The sequence below is a fragment of the Puma concolor genome, chromosome C1, assembly GCF_028749965.1.
Source record: "Puma concolor isolate L17-30 chromosome C1, mPumCon1.1.hap2, whole genome shotgun sequence".
NCBI lineage: Eukaryota > Metazoa > Chordata > Mammalia > Carnivora > Felidae > Puma > Puma concolor.
In genome coordinates, this window is record NC_141674.1 from 136,436,742 (window position 1) to 136,458,803 (window position 22,062).

General features: G+C 38.0%; 1 long non-coding RNA gene and 1 pseudogene across 3 annotated transcripts in view; one reads left to right on the plus strand and one right to left on the minus strand.

Annotated features, from left to right (window-relative positions):
* Positions 1–22,062, plus strand: part of LOC147578450 (uncharacterized) — a 90,002-nt gene that overhangs the window by 14,818 nt on the left and 53,122 nt on the right. For all 3 annotated transcript variants that reach the window (XR_015255204.1, XR_015255206.1, XR_015255205.1), the window contains one exon: positions 6,212–6,311. This is a non-coding gene — a long non-coding RNA (uncharacterized LOC147578450). The remainder of the gene's footprint in view (positions 1–6,211; positions 6,312–22,062) is intronic.
* Positions 20,066–20,436, minus strand: LOC112872125 (large ribosomal subunit protein eL33 pseudogene; annotated as a pseudogene).

Sequence of the window (22,062 nt, forward strand, 5' to 3'; positions counted from 1 at the left end):
AATTATTTGAGTTTATTTGAGATGGGAGAGTAGGGGCAGCCGGGATCATATAGATACTGAACATTGAAAAATAATTTTTTTGTTTTGTCATGAAGTCACAAAATTATTAGTTTTAAGTAAAGATAAGGAGGCTATCTCAATATATTCTACCTATAGTTTTCTGGACTTTTTGCTGATGAATGTGAAGCCCAAGAAAAGGTATATTTATTATAGTTCTGTTGTTGAATGAAAATGCTACTTCCAGTAAGGGGCTGTCTTTTCCTTCTGTTTACTTAGAATTTTATAAAGCAAAGTTGGCAAATACTCTTTTGAAGGGAGAAAAACTTCACATGTTAAGATGGTAGATAAAAACATATTATTTGTGCTTCAATTCTCTCTTGAGAGGCCAGTAATACAAACTAAATTCTGTATATACTATGAAACAACAACTGAATGCAAAGATATTTATAATCTTCCTCCTACCTACCCCTAGACATTGGTTAAATGGTTTTTGAAAGTGTGCCCTTATGTGTAAATATGTTAAAGTTTAATTTTTCTTTTTAAGGTTTATTCATTTTTCAGAGACAGAGAGAGACAGAGCGTGAGCAGGGGACGGGCAGAGAGAGAGGGAGACACAGAATCGAAATAGGCTCCAGGCTCCGAGCTGTCTGCACAGAGCCCGACACAGGGCCAGAACTCACAGACTGCAAGATCATGACCTGAGCCAAAGTCGGATGCTTAACCGACTGAGCCACCCAGGCACCCCAATATGTTAAAGTTTAAATGTGTTTACTAATGCATCAGGATTATTGGCCAATTAATAAATTCAAATATGTGATGGGGCACTTCATGTCCTAAACAAATGAACTGCTTGACAATTATACACGTGTATCACATATTTATTCATTCAGCAAATGCTTACCAATTCCCTACTATGTGTTGGACTCCATGCCGAGAATAAGGATACAGACCTAATCGTTGCAGGCTGGCAGGGAAGACAGATTGTGCGTGATGAATGCTATTGGGAATATAGACAGCAGGCCATCCAGCCAAATGATAGCTACAAAATAAAGTGAAGGAAAGAGTAGATCTTCCTAATGCACAAAAGGTCAGGTCTTTGAAATCCATTAACCACCACTGAAATTAGTTTAAATCACCTGTGACATGTTATAACCCTTCCAGGCTGGGCTAAAGGCATGTTGGGACCTCAGAGCTGGCTCGGAGGGAATGAGGAGAAAGTCTAATGTCAGAACTTCAGGGAGGGAGGCCAATGTTTCAATGACAGTAGCTGGAGGGCTTTGATGCACAAAGTCCATGAGAGGCTGACCTCAACATCCAGGGCTCTTTCAGGAGCTCAGTGGCTCTTCTTGCCAAGTGTGAGGCAGTACCTCTTACTTTCTGAGGGGTTCTGTTTCAGTGGAAGTAGGACTCCAATCAGCTACTGGGTCTCATGGATAGGCTCTGGTGACTGACAGGAGGCTATTGGTAAGGGCTAGACAGATTATTGGGGGAGGAGCCTCAAACTGGGGTTCAGGCCAGGGCACTTGTTCCAGGAGAGAACCAAATGATGGGATGGGCACCAAAGCAGATACAGTGAATAATCAGAAGGGATTGGGTATTGGGGAGCTGCTCCTTATGAGGCTCTAGGGTGTCTTGTCCTCCTTAGGTGTCAGGCTCGGTCTCTCTTTCCTCAGTGCCCTCGTCCTGCCACCACAGCTGCTCTCTCTCTCTTTCTTTCTCTCTCACCTATTGGTTTGTATTCCAATACTATCTGTGGTGCCCAAATATTGAGTAAGGCTTCTGTGTACACCAAGAGCAATTAATAGCTTCTGAGTGTGGATTTGGCTTTTGTGGAGACAATATTATTTCAGTGTCAGTTCAATAGAACACAGGTGGTGCCTGGGTTTTCACTGTGAAGGGTATGATGCTTGAAATTTAAACAAATATAAACAAACAATTCAGTATTTTGATTCATTTATTATTAACTGTAATGGCTATAATTTTTTTAGCCTAAAACAACAACAACAAAAAAGGATAGCAAAACTATAAAGAAGTCTTTAATTAGTAAATTGTATGAATTTTGTTTCCTTAGGTATCTTTACCCTTTAAAAAAATTTTTTTTAATGTTTAATGAGAGAGAGGGATGTGAGTGGGGGAAGGGCAGAGAGCGAGGAGGGAGAGAATCCCAAGCAGGCTCCGCTCTGTCAGTGCAGAGCCCAATGTGGGGCTCCAACTCACCAAACCGCAAGATCATGACCTGAGTTGAAACTGAGAGTCCCAAGAGTAGGTCCTTTAAATGACTGAGCCACCCAGACACCCCCCAGGCATCTTTACTCTTAACTTGTGAGAATGAAATAGTACATATGCTTATCTAGTTACCATGTAGGATTAAGTCTTTAGAAATGGACCCAATAGATTTTTTTTTTAATTTTTTTTTTTTCTTTTTCAAAGTTTTTTTTTTTTTATTTATTTTTGGGACAGAGAGAGACAGAGCATGAACGGGGGAGGGGCAGAGAGAGAGGGAGACACAGAATCGGAAACAGGCTCCAGGCTCTGAGCCATCAGCCCAGAGCCCGACGCGGGGCTCGAACTCACGGACCGCGAGATCGTGACCTGGCTGAAGTCGGACGCTTAACCGACTGCGCCACCCAGGCGCCCCAGGACCCAATAGATTTAAGTTTATCATTTGTTTATGTTTTTTGCTCAACTTTATTTTTTTAAAACTCACTTTAGAGATGGGACTTTATTTTCTGTTTGAATGTAAGTTCATCTTATATCCATGTTTCCAGGTATGCATGTATATGTGTGTGTGTGTATATTTACTTTTATATGCATATTTATATATGTATTTATATGTGTGTGTGTGTATATATATATATACATACACATATATTGAAAGGTGGATCTACACAGCACATGCTTTAACTCGACCACTTACCACTTGGGCAAGTGATTTTAGCCAAGTCCCTTACCTTCACTGGATCTCAGTTTCTATGTGTAAAAACATAAGATAATAGCACCAACCTAAGGGGACCATGATTTAGAGCAAATGACACAGTGGGGATCCAAGTGTGTGTTAATTATAAAGTGCTAAAGCAGGTGCTTGGTATTTATATTCAGATGCAGGTTATGCCCACATCATTTATATTAAAATATGAATGTGTTCAAAAGCTCAACCACTTCCTGAGGCAAGAAATGTGAAATGGCAATGACTAAAAGGGTCAGTGAAACTCTTGGCTTCTAACCAATCCTGTACAAAATCTTTCCTAACCACATATTTTAAAAGATGAGGAAAGATAAAGGAATGAGAACTGCCCTTTTTCTCTAACCCTTAAAATATTTTTTTCTTCCCAAGAAACTGAGCTATAGAAGCTTGAGGCCTAACTCCAAACTGAAGGTGGTGGTCATGCAAAGGACTGCTTAGAATGTTGTATTTATGAAAGTGAGGTGCCATGAATATGTACTCGTATCAGACAGAGGTGGACATGATCAGAACAAGCTTGTTCACAGAGCCCTTCTCTCTCCTTGGCCATGAGTCACAAAAATCTGACATCTGGATGTGAAATGCTTCCTTGAACAAAAGTTGAAATGTGTGTGTGTGTGTGTGTGTGTGTGTGTGTGTGTGTGTGTGTGTGTTCAATACGTAAAGGAAGAATGAAATTGAGACACCAAACCCTTTCATTGACTCGAGTTTAGGACCAGATTTTAATAACACAGCTGTCCAGATGTGAGACACTAATGAGAACATAAGGAATTCCTGGATAGAAAAGGGATGGTTGGCCCAATGGCCTGTCTCCTTCAAGTTTATTGCAACACACCTCTCTGTGTTGTCAGCATATCTTCCAACCCCCTTGCCTACATAAACATGTCCAGCTGTCTCTTAAACTCATTTTTACTTTATGTTTCACTCAATGGACTTATTTGGTAATTTGCAGTGTTTTCCATATGCTGGTAGATCTTTGGATGAAGTGGTCCTACATTATCCCTACTTCTTAATTAATTACATGAAATATTTCAGTAACGAAATATAGCAGATACCACTGGAAATTTGGAAGAAATCAAATATACCTACAATGAATTTAGAAAGAAACAAATATAATTTTGCTACTCTGTGTTTTCATTTGTCTTAAAGATGTGAAGATGTAAGTGGAGAGTGACAAAGGTGGGTAAATATAAAAACTTTCTTTCAACCCAGTTTCATTAACAAATTTCTAGGCAAGAAGAAAATGCTAAGCTCAGCTGATAAAATAAAGAAAAGGATTTGATGTTTTATTTTGATTGGGGTAAAGCCATATTCCAGATAATATTTTACTTCCTTAATTATATTAATATTTCAGGCTAACATAAATTTCAGCTGAATTATTCAAAAAGCAAAATCAGTTCTCTGATTCAGTATAGAAACAATTTTACATTAAAACCCTTTTCTCAAAATTTTCCAATTTCCTGAGGACCAGTGGGCTTGGGGTAAATTCTTAGGTTGACCATGGGTCCTTCTGATTGGAAAATACACCTGAAAATTTCCTTTAAGGTTTGATGGGAGCTCACAGAAGTAGAAATAACAAAAGGATGCTGAGGGAAATTAATGAATAATTAGTATATCATTTAGCTGAATATTTCGCATTCTCATTTTTAAATGGGCATGATTTTAAAATTATTTCAATACATGTGTGTCGATTTGATGTGTGTGTAACATCAAATATTATGATTAAGTGCCAGTTGTAGTCTTTTATTGACAAATACTTGGGGTGACCAACTTGTCCAGACTCACCCTGGCATTTCCTAGTTTTAGCCTGAAAGTCCCACTTGCTGTGAAATCCTCCAGCTTCTGGCAAACAGGTACTACTTCACAAACACATACGGGGGAAAAAATCTGCCACTAAGATTTGCTTGGCTTTGGTCTGTATACTCTTCAGACTCTGGGAACCCAAAAAGCAAAGTGTTATGTCAGCATTAAGGATTTTACTCTCTTGTTATAACAGCCTGTGTTAGGGTGTCAGCGCCTTGGTGACTAGGACGAAAGACGATCCATGTGATTTTTTTTTTTTTTCTTTTAAGCTGTTTCTAAGCTCAGATGCATGATGTTTTCTTTAAGAAAAGAGAGAGAGCGGAAAGCTAGAAAATGTTTAAAAATCAAACCTATTTTCTTCCAAACTTTTCACCCCCAACTTCCTTGCTCTCTGGACACCCTGTAACATACATCCTAAATCTAGCACCTTGAACAACCTCCAAAATCTCTGAAGCATAGTAATATCCTATTGTCCAAATTATGGTAAGAAAAAAAAAATTATCTACACTGAGTGGTTTTAATCTGACTTACGTGCCTCACAGCTAAAGTGGTTCTGTAACTATTTTGCTACTTTTAAATTTGTGGACAGTGACTTCTGAACTTTCTCAAGGAGGAGGTCCAACAAAAGAGCATGCCCGAATCTACTTCTTAATGATTTTTAGCTTCAATGAAACCGTTTACAGGATTCCTCTGCCTAACAACTGCTCTGCCAAGCATTGTATAAAATAGCATTCTGCATGGTTAGATGATCCCATGGAAGGTGACCAAAAGAGTTTAAATAGAGAGGAATGTAACCAGCCACTCATCTGAATTTGTACATTTTTCATGTGTGTGCTGTGTCTCTGTGGAAGCGCCTTGTTCAGTGCTCGTGCGTGTGTGTGCATGCGTGTGTAAACACGTAGCATTTAGCTACAGTACAGAATGTGTCACAAATTTCTTTCCTGGTCACCATGCTGCATGACTGATCCATTTCATGTGATGTGTTTAGTATGGTTCATTGCCCACTGGTCTTATTATTTAACAATTTGCATTAAATTGAATTTTCTATTTACAGGTGTAAATGGAAATTTTGGCTTCTGAGAATTTATTATTTGCTGGCCAGAATGTTCTTGGTTGAATTAGCTCTGCCAATACTGGATTGCAGATACCTGGAATAAAGTTTGGGATATTTAATTAGAATATCATCATAAAAGAACTTGTTATTTTTATGGCTAAGCTTGAGCTACCGAGGCCAGATCAGTATCATTAGTCTAGGAGACATTTACCATCATTCTCTAGAGGTTTTTAAAAAACCATGTGTATTTCTTGATGGATCAGGGGAAGTTAAATTAGTGATAATGTGTATAAATTACTCAAAAGTTCAAAAAGCTTGAAACCTTTATCATCTGATATAACATTTTGTTGATAACTGGACATTTCTCACTTTAAACTCTTGGCTTCCCACAGATTCAAGGAGCTAATACTTATTGACTGCGTACTGTTTGCCAGACTCTGACTCCATGCTTTACCTATCTTGTTTCATTAAACCCTGAAAGCATCTTGTGAGGTGAGCATTATGTTTATTACCATTTTACAGGAAACGGATGCTTAAGAAAGATCACAAGCTTGCCTGCACACGTGCCCAGTGAATGGCAGGGTCACTCTGAAGCCTGCTTTCCAGGCCTCTGATGGGGGCAACTCTTCCATATCCATAGTGATCGTATGTCTCCTTGTTCTCTGGCCCCCTTTCCCATGTCCTGGCTCCCACTTGTCCTCTCAGTGCTGCAGAAGACACTAGCTCCATTCTCTGTCTTGGGCTTTGGATGAGTGGTTCCATTCTTACCCTTTGTGCCTGCCATACTCTTAGTTTTGTGAAGTTTTTGTTTTCAGCTCTAGCATTGGAGTGGTCACCAACGTCACTATCTCTACTGGATCTAGCAGAAGTCTGGCCAAACTCCTAGGACATTGTGTGTATGTGTGTGTGTTTTCATATTTTTATTTTTAGTTTCCTTCTCTTTCTTTTTAAAAACAGATTGAGATATAATACACATACCTTATAATTGATCCATTTAAGCCTACAATTCAGCAGTTTTAGTATAGTCACAGATACATACAACCATCACCAGCGTCAGTTTTAGAATATTTTTGTCTCCACAAAGAGAAACACTATACCCTTTAGGTCTTATTCCCTCCCTTGATTTCTCCATCTCCCTCAGCCCTAATCGACCACTAATCTACTTTCTGTCTCTGGGGATTTGCCTATTCCGGACATTTTATGTAAATGGAATCACATAATACATGGTCTTGTGTAACTGGCTTCTTGCGCTTAACATAATGTTTCAAAGATCCTACATACTGTAACATGTATCAATGCTTCATTCCTTACTCTGACTGAATAGTACTCCATTGTGTATATCACCTTGTATTTTTCCGCTTGGGTTGTTTCCACGCTTTGGTAATTGTGAATAGTGCTGCTGTGAACTTTCATGTACCAGTGTCTGTTTGAAAATCTCCTTTCAATTCTTTGGGGGTATATACCTAGGGATGAAATTGCTGGGTCTCGAGTCTATGTTGCACTGTAAAAATTATTTTATTTTATTTTAATTTTTTAAGTGTACTTATTTATTTTGAGAGAGAGTGAGAGGGGGAGGGGCATGTAGAGAGAGAGGGAGAGAGAGAACCCCAAGCAGACTCCACACTATCAGCGCAGAGCCTGATGCGGGGCTTGGACCCACAAACCGCAAGATCACTACCTGAGCCAAAACCAAGAGTTGGATGCTTAACTGACTGAACCACCTGAGCACCCCTGTTTTTTTTTTAATTAGAGAGAGAGAGAGAGAGAGAGAGAACATGAATGGGGGAGAGGGGCTGAGAGAAAGAATCCCAAGCAGGCTCCCCAAGGAGCCTGATGCAAGGCTCAATTCCATGACCCTGGGACCGCAACCCAAGCTGAAATCAAGAGTCCGATGCTCAACTGACTGAGCTACCCAGACGCCCCTATGTTACACTTTTTGAGGAACCACTGAACTGTTTTCCACAGTAGCTGTGGAATTTTATATTCCTGTGAGCAATGTATAATGGTTCCAATTTCTCCACAAACTTGCTTTTTTATGTTGTTTTTCTTGTTTTTGTCAGTGGTGGTGTTTTTTTTTTTGTTTGTTTTTTTGTTTGTTTTTTTGATTGTAGCCATTCTAGTGGGTGTTAAGTGGCCTACTATTTAAGATCTTTTAGAGACTTTTCAAGAAAACTTTATTCTTTTGTGTTCTCAAGATTGGTTTATAACTCCCTTAAGTTATTTGTCATCATATCCTATAATCTCTCTCTTTCTTTCTCTGCCTCTTTATCCGTTTCTTGAAACCAGAATGGACAGTCTTGTTCCTTTTGTATTTTTCCTGGGCTCAGAACATGCTTGTGCTGGAGTGAATAAAGGCATGGGGTGACTTGTGAGGACAAGGAGTGCTGGGAATCAGCATTTCTGTGTAATCCCTTCCATTGTGCCAGACACTATTGTAGCACCAACATGTCTTATCTTATTCAATTTTCACAAGAATAGTAAGAACAAGGTGTTCATTTCGCAGAAGAAGAAACAGACCAGAGACAATCTCTTGTCACCCACCTGAGCAGAACTTGACTTCAGACCCAACCCTCTCTGAATCCAGGACCTGTGTTAATTTCATGACAATGTGCCACAAGAGAAAAAAAAAAAAAAAAAGACATGAGAAGGACCATTACTACTCTTTTTCTTGTTACTGGGACTACCTCCACGTATTGGATGCCTCCTGGTGCCATACACCATGACAGCTAAATTTTGGATACCATCAAATCTAATCACTTTAAGAATCTAGTGATTCAGATGTTATTATTATTTCAGAGAATGAAACAGTCACTGAGAAGTTAAGTAACTGCCCAAGAACAAACAGCAAGTAAACCATGAGCTCAAAACTGGGTTGGCTTCATTGCAAAGTGTGGGTACTTCTGTCAATGTAGGAAAACGCATTTAAGATCTGGAAGTTTCACCTGGAAACCTGAGAGTTGTGAGATAAGTCAGGAAATCAGGCAACCAGACTGCTCAATAATTTTTCCAGATAATTTTTCCAAGTACTTTTGTTTTCTTATTTGCCTCCAGTCATGATTTTGGTGGTGTAGATATTCCACTAAATCTACGTATTATGAAAAAGTACTCGGTGATCCTAAAAAAGAATGTTCTGCTTATTGGCTTATTCCCCATTATGTTTTAAAGCATCTTACCTATATAATGCATGTAAAATATACTACATCTGATCAAACCATTTTTTTTTTTTTAGATTATAGTAGTAATTTGGCTATTCTTGCTTTTAACAATTTGAGCATTCATTCAATATTTATTCCACATAGCCATTTTTTCTTTTACTGTGTAAATCCTACCTGGAGATCTATGAAATACTGGTAAGAGTCTATGGTAAAGATAAATAAGGAATATTATAACTAGCATAGAAGATTTTAAAACTATACTCTAATTTTATACTAATTTGTAGTCTCTGATTTAAGAGGATCTATCCTAGATCACTACTAAGCTATTAAATGTCGGGAAACCTCTGCATGGCAGTATTTTGGGGCCAGGTGTAAGTGGAAAAGAAGAGGCCTCAGATGACTTTAAATAATTTTAATCAATATGTTTTCTCATTCCCGGTATCCTATTTTGATGTTTCACTCATTCTTCTTGTACCATGCTCTTCATTGCTCTTCATGCCTTTGTCAAGGATTTTTTTTTTTTTTTAAACAGAGACCTAGGTTACCATTTGGCATATGTCTCCCTTGTCAGTGACATCTTGAAAATTAAAAAAAAATAATACCTCCCTCACATGCATCCATTCAGGTTGGCTGCCTGTAACCGACTGCGCCATGCTTCAAAATGTGTCACCTTATTAAATTCTGCAAATTGTTCTGAACATTGTCTCTATAAATGTTTTGGAAGGGCTTTACTGTCAGGTCAGCTTTCTAAGGGCTAGAAATATGTCAAACCTGGCAGCCTTACCTTTATTTAAGAGCCAAAATACAAATAAGTAGATTACAAAGCAATCAATCAATACGGCATTGCAGGATGTTATGGTTGGCATTGACCTCGGAGTTCGGCACCCTCATTTTACAGATGAATAAACTCATCCATAAGCTCTGCAGGAGATGGGGTTCGGCCTTGATTCAGTTACAACTAGCTAACCTTGGACATGCTGCTGTGCCTCAGTTTCCTCATGTGACAGGGAGGAGCTTTCCTTTTGTTAGGTAATCCCTCAGGCATTTTCCTACTTCCAGTTTCTGTGTGTCACGACGAAATGGATTGTATTGATGCATTTCTAGTCCTTAAAAAAGTTTCTTAACTCACACAGAATAACTCTTCTAATCTTTTATGGGGCCTCCTTATATATTCTCTAAAAGTTGGACACATGAGCAATTTATAGTTATTGGGAAAATCGTAACTTTTATTCACTGTCAAAAGAATAAACAGACAAAGATCTTTTCCCTGTTCTGAGCATTTCTTCACTTTTTTCCCTCCCTGGTTTGTTGTTGTAGGGTTGCTTGGGGATATTAGGTTACTGACCTTTGTTTTTCTTTCTACAAGAAGCTTTCACTAAAGTATTTTTTGGGGGGGTGTCGTGTAAGAAACAATGACTCTCACATGCAAGTAATTAAATGGATGTAAGGCAAGAAAAAAAGTGGCACAAATTTGAATTGATGAATTTTCTTTCTGGAAACTCATGGAGCCTAGTCTGAAAGCTGTGTGCAAGCATGCACGGGCTTTCTGAGAATATTTCCTCTCTTCTGATACACTGAAGTCTCTGGGTGAGTTTAGTTCCCCTGCAAGGGCTGGGCAGGCAAGTTTGGCAAACAATCTAATCTGATATGATGCATGCTTTTCTACTCAACTGTAAAAATCTATTTCATTCAGATATCACCTGCTATTCTTAAGGCAAGTCTTTGGAATAGAGATCCTAAATGTGTCAAAAATATGTAACGCATTTATGATAGAAATAAATAGAGACGAGGGTGACTTCAGCTTCCTTTCACATGTGCTGGCCAGCACTTGCAGAATTCAAAGTAGGTTATGTTAGCCTTCCCACTTTCAATGCCTTTATGGATGTGGTGTTTATATACCCTAGATTTTCCAGGGCAGCCCTGGGTTGTAAATATTCTGTCCTGTTGTTCCCATAAGTACAATCATACTTGTCAAGCCATGTGTCAGGAGTTTCGGTTTGGAAAATACGGGCGCTGTATGTCCATCAGAGCCTGTTGCTCTGGCCTGATGCCTGATGCTGCTGCTCCACTGTGCCCTACCCCTAGCCCACTTCCCGTACTCGTCAAAGGCTTGTTTCAGTTTTAGTCCACTTGCTCTCTCTGCCTCGTGTCTAGGGGACAATGTGAACAGTAAACTAATCTGTGCTAATGGGCAAGCTGGGGAAAATCAGCAGGAGAGGATCTGCCTGGATCCTCACATCCCAGAATGTTCTGTCTCCATCCAGGTAGCTTAAGGGGCACTTTGGAAACTGTGCCTTGACTTCATTTATCTCTAAGACAAAGTTGTTCTGCGGGTGGTTGGTGGGGACAGATTACTTTTTTTTTAAATGTTTATTTATTTTGAGAAAGATAGAGAGCATGAACAGGGGAGGGGCAGAGAGAGAGAGAGAGAGAGAGAGAGAATCCCAAGCAGGCTCCAAGCTCAATGGGGAGCCCAACTGAGAGCCCTAGGCGGGGCTCCATCTCACAGCCACGAGATCATGACCTGAGCCGAAATCAAGTGTTGGACACTTAACCAACTGAGCCACCCAGGTGCCCTGGCAGGGACAGATTTCTTAAAGGAGGCAAGAGCTCCCATGTTTCACTGCAAAGATGGCTTCCACCCTGTCAATATCTTTGGCTGGCTTTGCATACGTGTCCCAGATACGATTAAATCTCTGTAACAGTAGGAGAGGAATAAAAGGCCAGTGTGCCAACTTTACTTTTCTGCCCACAATAATTTCTTCTGGTATGTGTACACTGCTCAAATGCTCTTTTTACAAAGTTGGAAAGCAAAATTGTTTTATGACAATATTTGCTGAGACAGCAAGATAAATCTATGCCTCTCCATTGTTAAATCCCTGACCCTCATCGAACCCTGACTTAAAAAAAAATATTCTTTAATGAGGAGGCTCAGTTTAACATTTGTATAAAGATGTTTAGGATTATTTGAAACATTTTGTAGATTTCAAGTTCATTGCCTGCCATTTTCCTTTTAACCTAACCTTGTTATTTCTGTTTGTTTTATGTGATTTTATTATGTAAACATATAAAGATTTCTACTAACTGTCCAAACAGCTTGCTTTTAAAATCTCTGCTTAACCACTTTTATTTGTATCACATTTTTTTTTTGTCTTGGTTTAGTACTTAACTGTGATAAATTTCAAATGAATCTCCTTTAACTCTTTAAAAAATAACTTCTCATTCCTCTGTGTTAAGCAGTTTACCTTTTAGAAATTCAATCAGCATTCCTTTTAGCAGTTTGTATTATCTTAAAAAGCAGCATTAGTACCTTGACTTTTCAGTCCTGGGAGCATTTGCTGAACCAGATGCTTTCAATATCATCTATTATTTTTAATCATACATGGTTAAGTCTCAAGAACAGTCTCTTGAGATTGTTAACTACTTAGGAAACTAGAAGAGCAAACAAGTACATGGTATCTTTAGAAACAGGATACAAATTTAGCTTCATTATTATCCTAATCAATATCTGAGTAATTAAGCTGCCTTATTATCAAATTCAAGCTTTCCTTACAGTCTATTATCAGTTTGTCTTTCCTCTTCCTTTATGTCTATATTCAGCTAATTTAACGCTAACATTGTAGAATCACCTGGTCTCTTCTGTTCCCTGTAATCTTCTGATAATTATATTTAACTGAGGGATCAGTATGTTCCACACATACTAACTTCTAAAATCTTAACAATAAATCCGAGAGATTTGTATTATTATCCCCGTTTTATAGATGGGAACATAGTTTTGAGTGGATAAATCATGTTTTTCTGGCTCACAACCAGTAAGAATGAGGCTTGAATTCAAACCAAAGCCTGTCTGACTTAAAAACCCCCACTTCTAACCACTGTGCTATAGTACTTCCTGTTAACGAAGGATAAAGGTGTCTGTTATGTAAATCAACATAGTCATTGACGATGGACTTCCTTCTTTAATCCTGCAATATGCATATATGAAAGCATTTATTAATCTTGTCTGCTTTTCCTTTTTTATTTGAAAAATGCCAAAAAGTATATTGTACATTCATAAAAATCATATAAAATTAGAAGCAAAAGACTTCCCCATCCCTCTAAGGTTGCACAACAACCTTACACTCTTTAGTGCGTGTACTTTCAAAGTTCTGCTAGGCGTATCTAGACGTGACTCTATAGACATTTCCTTTTGAATTTTAAAGTCTTAAGGTTTATTACCAAAATTACTGTATCTTATCACTTCTTGCTTGCATAGGGAACATATAAAACTTTATTCCTCTGGAAAACGACTGCAAAGTATCTTTTCTTTTTTTTCTTTTCTTTTTTTTTTTTGGTAAGGACTTTGAGAGAGTCTAAGCTGTGTATCAGTGAGGCAAATAGCTTTAAAATATTGATTTTCCTTTTTTTTCCTCCTGATATTTGTCCATCGTTAGACTGTAGGAAGAGAAGTTTGGCCAAACACTTAATATTTCATAGTATTTTTTCTCTAAGTGGATGGTTGGAGATTTTTACAAATCCTTTCCTCTTTTAGATCAGAAACGTCTTTTACCAAGAGACATTTAACATAGACTTTTTAGGGCTTCCCTCCTCTACTAAAAAACGGGGGTATTTTCATCTTGAACGAGTGAGGGAGGCAAGGATGAAAAGGCGAACAGAGAGGCAGTCATCACCGCAGAAGTCACAGGAGCACGTCTTCGGCCCCTTTGAAGCCATCGGAGTTGGTCTTAGATAAAAGTGCCTAGAAGGCAGAACTTGCCTTGGTTCTTTCGTTCATCAGGGCATTCTCCCTTCCTCCTGTGGGCTCCAACTAAAGGCTATGCATCTGCTTTATTGCTGCTTACATGCAGGGCTTTTGCTTTCGTATCTGTTTTTATTTGCTGGATGCTAAACCATGCAAGCCAGGTATCCTGTCTTTCTATCCCAGTGCCTATTTAGTGCTGAATAAATGGATGCAAGATGAAGACCAACTCACACGTGGGTGATTGAATAATGACAATGCTTGCTGTTTGGGACCCTGAGAGTAAACGACAGGGATTTGCAGTAAGGTGTTAATGTCAGCGTGAGAGCCAGAGTGTGCTACTGAACACAGTGTAGGTGTGGACTCATTTATCTCACAAACCCTCCACTTGCTAGAAATGTGTTCTTTTCTGAGGTTCGAGGTTTGGGCCTTAGCTGTCCCACCTGTAACATGGACATAATATCACTCATGGCCTGTGTTGCTGTCAAGATTCAATGATAAAATGATGTAACAGGCTTGGCCTTGATCTTCAGGCTACAGACTTTGTCTGTCTGTCTATCTATCTAATTTATTTCGATGTTTAAAAACATTTACTTGTGACAAAATACACATCACGTAAAATTTACCATCTTAACCAGTTTTAAGTATACAGTTCAGGAGCATTAAGTATATTCGTGTTGTTGTGCAAGTGATCTGTGGATCTCTTTTCTTCTTGCAAAACTGAAACTCTGTACCCATTAAACTACAACTTCCTATTCTCCCCCACCCCCAGCCCTGGGAACTACCATTCTACTTTCTGTCTTTATGAATTTGACTAGTCAAGGCACTTCGCATAAGAGTATTTGTCTTTTTGTAAGCAGCCTATTTCACATAGCGGAACGTCCTCTAGGTTCGTCCATGTTGTAGCATCTGTCAAAATTTCATTCCTTTTTAAGGTTGAACAATATTCCATTGTACATTTGCTTACATGCTCTCATTAATTGATCCTTGGGTTGCGCCCACCGTTTGGCCATTATGAAATAATGCTGCTGTATCATGGGTGTACCAATATCTCTTCGAGACTCTCCTTCCAGTTCTTTTGGGTATATACCCCAAAGTAGAATTGCTGGATTAGGTGGTAAATCTTTTTAACATTCTGAGGAACTGACACACCATTTCGTGTAGTGGCCACACCATTTAATATTCCCACCCACAGGGCATGAGGGCTCCAATGTCTCCACGTCCTCGCCAACACTTGTTATTTTCTGTTTTGGAGCGCGTCTATCCTGATGGGTGTGAGGTAGTATCTCAACCAACTTTTAAACCTTCAGACAAATTCCCATGTTTTGCCTACTAACCCCGAGAAATAAAATATTGATTATAAAAACAAGTTCAGAATAACATGTAGGCAAAATTAGGGAATGTTGACCACAGAGCAAGATGTTCCAATGCTTATTAGTTGGTTTGCCCTCAATTATCTAGATGTGAATCTATAATTGTTCTTACAACAGATGTTATGTTCACTGAATCTGTTTAGGGAAAAAGCATGGTTAAATGAATTCTGACCTACTTGTTATAAAGAGTATAGAGGAAGCTTCTTCCTTTTCTTGAATGGTACTATTTTGATTCCTCATGTTTTGCTTATTGAAAAGGGCTTGTTATTTTTACTAAGTGATTTAAGATTTTTTAGACATCACTGTTATGTTTAGACCAATGAGACAAAAGCATGTGAAAGATTTACAACTTTACTGTTAGTTTTATGTGCCGGAGGGAAGGTGGCTATATAGATGCTACCTTAAAGAAGGAGTCTATTTTCTGCTATTGAATCAGACCTGGGGCTTGTTGGTCACTGCAGTGAGCCTGCTCGTGAGTAAATGTGGGTGCATTTTAGTGCACTGTAATGTGATTTTTAAACTTGTTCAAACAATGAATTCACTGCTGTCATCACATCTCTTCCGATTTTCAAATGCCAACTTGACACTGTCGTTCTCATTAACAATTAAAAAAAAGTTTTGCCCCTCAAGTTTCTATTATAAGGGATGTATTCTTGAAGTTATGGTTACATTAAAATTCTTACTACAAATGAAGCCAGCTAAAAATGTTTACCAACTTGAATTGAGCTCATCATGTTTTGTTTGCTGAATAGTGTTTTGTGATTTTACCAACATAAGAATGAGTCTCCAAACTATTTTTAAAAGTGGAGCTTTTACTCTAAAGAAGTGCTTGCCTCATTTTCTTCATGCTACTCCAAACAAGATGTTGTTTATTACTTTGAAACACTATATGTAAACCCCAGGAATATGTTAAATATGATTGAAGTCTTGGCTGTCTTTAACAAATTGAAGTTTCCAGAAATTTAGCTGTGTTTAAAAACCAAAGCCATGTTTTCAGGAAAGATTTCTATTTCCAAATATGTGGTTGCCCAAACCTTTTATATTTTCATGTCAAATTCAGCTGCCAAATAACACACACTGTACCTTAGCTATAATAGAAAAACACACATAGACGAGATTTTAAAAAGCACTGCAAGAACTATGATCATATTTCTCGAACTTCTGCTATTCCTATGCATATAAGTGTGTCTTTGAGTGAGCTCTATAAGGCGCCGGTCACTTATACTGGGGCAAAGTGACACGCACAGCATGAGATTGGCACTGTGTAACAGCTGATCTGGGAAAATACAGGAATTTCTAGCCAGACCAAAATATGAGGTCAAGGAAGTCGCTTTTATAATAATAGTGGTTATCTGTTTAATGTGTGATCTGGCAGTGATATGATGTTGACCATAGGCAATTATGCATATTTCTAAACTGGTTGTATGCAAGCCCAGAGTAAGAGAAATCCCCCGGTTTGTGATAAAAGGGTATTTATTGCCCTTTTATTTCCTTCGTATGCTTTACTTAATCATTTATAAAAGACAAATTAATAGTGAGTACCGATTTCATTTTGTGTTTTATTCTGTAGTCATTCCTACACATTTGGGATATGTATTAATATGTGCTCTTAATAGTATTGGCACAAGTTCAATGTCAACGAATGAGTGATGTACACATTTTACAGTCCTTCTTAAGGGATAATAATGTTGTTCAGTGACAGTGTGTCTTGATTTCTTCGGGGGCAGCGTACGCAGATATGAGTCATATGGGATAGAGACCTATTAGTTATTTTTTCTCAGCTTGTGCAATGAGGCAAAATTTTTGTTTCATTTTAGTGCAGTTTTTTTAGAATGGTATTATCAGGATTAGTGTGTAGATTAATGCCTAAGAAACTGGTTGATCGCTTGGGACTCTATTTTCCTTTATCCTTTCAATGTGACTGAAAAGTTATATTCTATATTTTCATATCAATGACAATGTGATGACACGGCAAAGGAGTTACATTGGCTTGTTGCACACATCAAATCTAATCTTCTTTGTGGAAAAATATGTTTATTTTGAGCAAGAAAAAAGAAATTTGAGTGTTTCAAGTATCAGGAAACCTATGTTGGAAAGGATAGTAATTGGCTGTTGTTTACCTACTCCATGGGCTGAACAAGGAGAAATGGGGTTGAATTTTAGTAAAACAGGTTTAAATTAGCCATGCGAAGCACTTACAGAAGACACCACGATACGATGGGTTGCAATTGCTGCCTTCTTTATTCCCAGGGACTCCGTCTGCTGTACTCACCAGGGCTCAGCATGGTATCTGGCACAGAAGAGGGGCTCAACCGATATTAAATGAATAAAGAGAAAGAATGGATTAGGGAAGAGGCTCATAAAAGCAGAGCATTTGTGCCCAATGTAGGGTATTAATTTTAAGGTTTAATAGTGTCATTATTTTAGGAACCTCTACAAAGAAATCAGAATTGTAAATATTGAAAAATCTCCCCAGAATTTTAAATTTGAACAATACGCCATGTTTACCTACTCAGTTTCCAATTTTCCCTTTAGAATAGCACAGCATACTGGGGGCGTCAGGGTGGCTCAATCAGTGAAGTGTCCAATTTCAGCTCAAGTCATGATCTCAATGTTTGGTTCATGAGTTTGAGCCCCTAGTCATGTCTCCCTCTGCCCCTTTCCCCGCTTACATTCTTCCTCTCTCTCTCTCTCTCTCTCTCAAAAATAAATAAACATTTTAAAAAGTAGCACAGTGTAAAGGATGTGGGGTTATTGGTTGGGAGTGGTGGGCTGGGAGACTTCTTGCCCCAGAACAGTTCAGTAGAGGTGGGGAGGCTGGGCTATTAGCTGCAATGTTGCCTTCAAGAAGCCCAAGACTGAATATGAGATGTTAGGGGGTATATGTTTTGTCCATTTATTTCTGAAGGCTTTTTCCAGAGTAATTTTCTTTTTCTTTTTTTTTTGTGGGTGAGGGGGAATGTGGTCAGTTATATATTATATCAAGCTTCTAATGTCAAGCTGAACCTCAACAAAAGATTTTATTTGAAAGATGTGAAAAAAGAAAAGCTTCAAATAAGGAGATAAGTGTAGCCACCAGACCTCGAGGAGTTCTGAAATCTCAAAGAACGTATCCCATCTGGGTGTGGACTGCTTGCTAGAAGACTGGCTGGCCAGTGCCAGACTATCAGCAGAGAAGACCAGACAGTACCACACAGTGACCAACACTTGGGCTGGGTGTTTGGTGGTTCAGTCCACGAGGACTCCTATGCTAGATCTCTGGTGGAGATGACATCGGGGGCTGTCGTGGGTGGGCCTAATTCATAATAAACTGAAGGCACTCCAGAGTTGCCAAGTTTTACAGGCCTGGGGAAATATTTAAGGCCTGATCACAAGGTACTGGTTGCATATTAGAAGTACGGAGGCCAGGTTAATAACTAAGCAAAATGCAATATTGTGTCAGCTTCATTCATTTTCAAAAAGTATCATAAAAATGTCACTGCATTTGAAAACAGTTTTTAAGTTAAATCGCAAACATTCCTCTACGTGCTTGCTGATCACTTAGAAATCGTAGCTGGTTATAAGTTAGGCATGTTACCCAAGGCCTAAAATTTCAAAAACAAAATTGTAAAAATCCTTTCAAAAATTTTACAGCGAAATGATTCTATTTAATATGGGATATGGGTACATTTTAATCTGCTTGATATCATTGATCAGGTGCATAGGGTCTGCAGGGCATTTAAAGGGCCTCAAATCTGAGAGACTAGGTGGGAAAAAGTAAGAGGTTAGGTGTATTTTAAAAGGCGCTACGAGAACATTACATAGATGCCTAGCTTTATTTCTTTATAAAGTATTATTTTTTTATAAAGTGAGTCTTTTCTTTTTTATTGAAGTGTAATTGACATGCAATATCATATTAGTTTTATGTATACAACACAATGATTCAACTTTTGTATACACTGTGAACTGATCACTGCAATGTCTAGTCACATCTGTCACCATACAAGTTAACACAACGCTACCAAATGTATTCCCGCTTCTGTACATTACCTCCCCATGACTTACTTATTTTATAACTAGAAGTTTATACCTCTTGATCCCCATTACCCATTCCCCCATCTATCTGCTCTCAGGCAACCACCACTCTTTTCTCTGGGCCTATGAGTCTGGATTTAGTTTTGTTTTGTTTGTTAGATTCCACGTAAATGAGTATTTGTCTTTTTCTGTTTGACTTATTTCACTTATTAAATGCCTTCAAGATCTACTATGTTGTTGCAAATGGCGAGATTTCATTCCTATTTACAGCTAATTAGTATTCCATTGTAAATTTTTACTCTGTCTTCTTTATCCATTTATCCGTCAATGGACTTTTAGGTGATTTCCATATCTTGTCTATTGCAAATAATATTGCAGTGAACATAGGATGAATATATCTTTCCAAATTAGTGTCTTTGTTTTCTTCAGATAGATACCCAGTAATGGAATTGGTGAATCATATGGTAACTCTATTTTTAATTTTTTAAGGAACCTCTATATTGTTTTCCATGGTGGCCATACCAGTTTACATTCCCACCAATAGTGCACATGGATTCCCTTTTCCCTGCATCCTCACCAACACTTGTTATTTCTGTCTTTTTGATACTTGCCATTCTGATAGGTATAAAATGATATCTCATTGTGGCTTTTGATTTGCATTTCCCTGATGATTAGTGATATTGAACATCTAATTATGTGCTTCTTAGTCATCTGTATATCTTCACTAGAAAAATGTCTATTAGATCATCTGCCCATTTTTTAATCAGATTTGTTGTTGTTGTTGTTGAGTTGTAGTTCTTTGCATATTCTGGATATCAACCCCTTATCAGATTGGCAAATATCTTCTCCAGTTTAGTAGGTTGCCTTCCACTTTGTTTATGGTTTCCTTAGCTATGCAGAAGCCTTTTCTTTGTTTTTCTTTTTCTTTTCTTTTCTTTTCTTTTTTTTTTTTTTACAAGAGAACAAATCTATACCTTTATTTACTTTTCAGTAAGTTTAAATCCTTGAGGGGTACAGCATCACATGGATTCTGTGGCCAATGGTTTTAGCAGGAAGGTTGCTTTGGAATTTGGCAAATCATGCCACTGTTTCCATGAGCATGAGTTACTTTTCCACAGATTACTCTGGTTTTGTTCAGTTTGCCACCCGGAGTCACTGTGTTGTTCTTTGCTTTCTACACATAAGCACATTTCTTGGCCTAGGTGGAATTCAGTTTCATCTCAAGCATAAACACCTTCAATTTTAAGAAGGGCTGTGTTCTCCCTCTGGTTCTAGAGAACCCACTTATAGCCAGCAAATATGGCCTTGGACTACAGCCTTCCAGACATATTTGTCATTTTAGGAGTCCTGTCAAAAAGAGTATTAGGAGAATCTTGGAGTCTATGGAGGCTACTTTTCCCACAGGGCCTCCACAGGCTCCAAGATGGCAGAAAGAGCTATGCAGAAGCTTTTTAGTTTGATGTGATCCCATTTATTTTTGCTTTTGTTTCCCTTGCCTTTGTAGTCAGAGTCAAAAAACTATCACCACAACCAATATCAAGGAGGTTACTGCCTATGTTTTCTTCTAGGAATTTTATGTTTTCAGGTCTAACATTAACGTCTTTAATCCATTTTGTGTTTATTTTCATAAATGGTGCAAGGCAGTGGTCCAGTTTCATTCTTGCACAGGTAGTGGCACACCATTTTTTTTTTTTTAGCACCATTTTTTGAAGAGACCATTCTTTATTCGTTGTACATTCCTGACCCCTTTGTCATAAATTAATTGACCATACATGCATGAGTTTATTTCTGGACTCTCTATTATATTCCAGAGATCTATGTGTCTATTTTTATGCCAATACATATTGTTTCAATTACTGTGGCTTTATATTATAGTTTGAAATCACAGAGCCTGATACTTCTGGATTTGTTCTTCTCAAGATTGTCTTGGTTCTTCAGTGTCTTTTGAGGTTCCATATAAATTTTGTAATTATTTGTTTAAGTTCTGTGAATAATGCCATTAGAATTTGATAGAGATTGCATTGAATCTGTATTGCTTCAGGTAGTATGGATAATTTTACAATATTAATTCTTCCAATCCATGATCATGGAATATCCTTCCACTTATTTATGTCTTCTTCAATTTCTTTCACCAATGTCTTATAGTTGTACCTCAGGGTACAGGTCTTTCACCTCCTTGGTTAAATTTATTCCTAGGTATTTTGTTCCTTTTGATGCAGTTGTATATGGAATTGTATTCTTGATTTCTGTTGGTTATAGTTCAATATTAGTGTATGGAAGTGTAACAGATTTTTGTATATTAATTTTGTATCCTGCAGCTTTACCAAATTCATTTATTGGCTCTAACCATTTTTAGTGGAGTCCTTAGGGTTATCTAAACATAGTACCATGTCATCCACAACAAGTAACAAATACTTTTCCTTTCCAGTTTGGATGAATTTCTTTCTTTCTTTCTTTCTTTCTTTCTTTCTTTCTTTCTTTCTTTCTTTCTTCCTTCCTTCCTTCCTTCCTTCCTTCCTTCCTTCCTTCCTTCCTTCCTTTCTCTCTCTCTCTCTCTTTCTTTCTTTCTTTCTTTCTTTCTTTCTTTCTTTCTTTCTTTTTTTCTTTCTTTCTTTCTTTCTTTCTTTTTCTCTGCCTAATTGCTGTGGTAGGACTTCCAATACTATGTGGAGTAAAAGTGAGGATGGGATGCCTGGCTGGCTCAGTCAGTAGAGTGTGTGACTCTTGAGGGGTTGGGAGTTCAAGCCCCATGTTAGGTATCAAGATTACTTACAAATAAAATCTTTTTTTTTTTTTTTAAAGTGAAGATACTGGGCATTGCTATTTTATTTTTGATCTGCAGATGTTGAACCATCCTTGCGTCATTAGAATAAATCCCACTTTGATCATGTTGTATGATCTTTAAAAAAATTTTTTTTAATGTTTATTTTTGAGAGAGAGCGTGAGCAGGGGAGGGGCAGAGA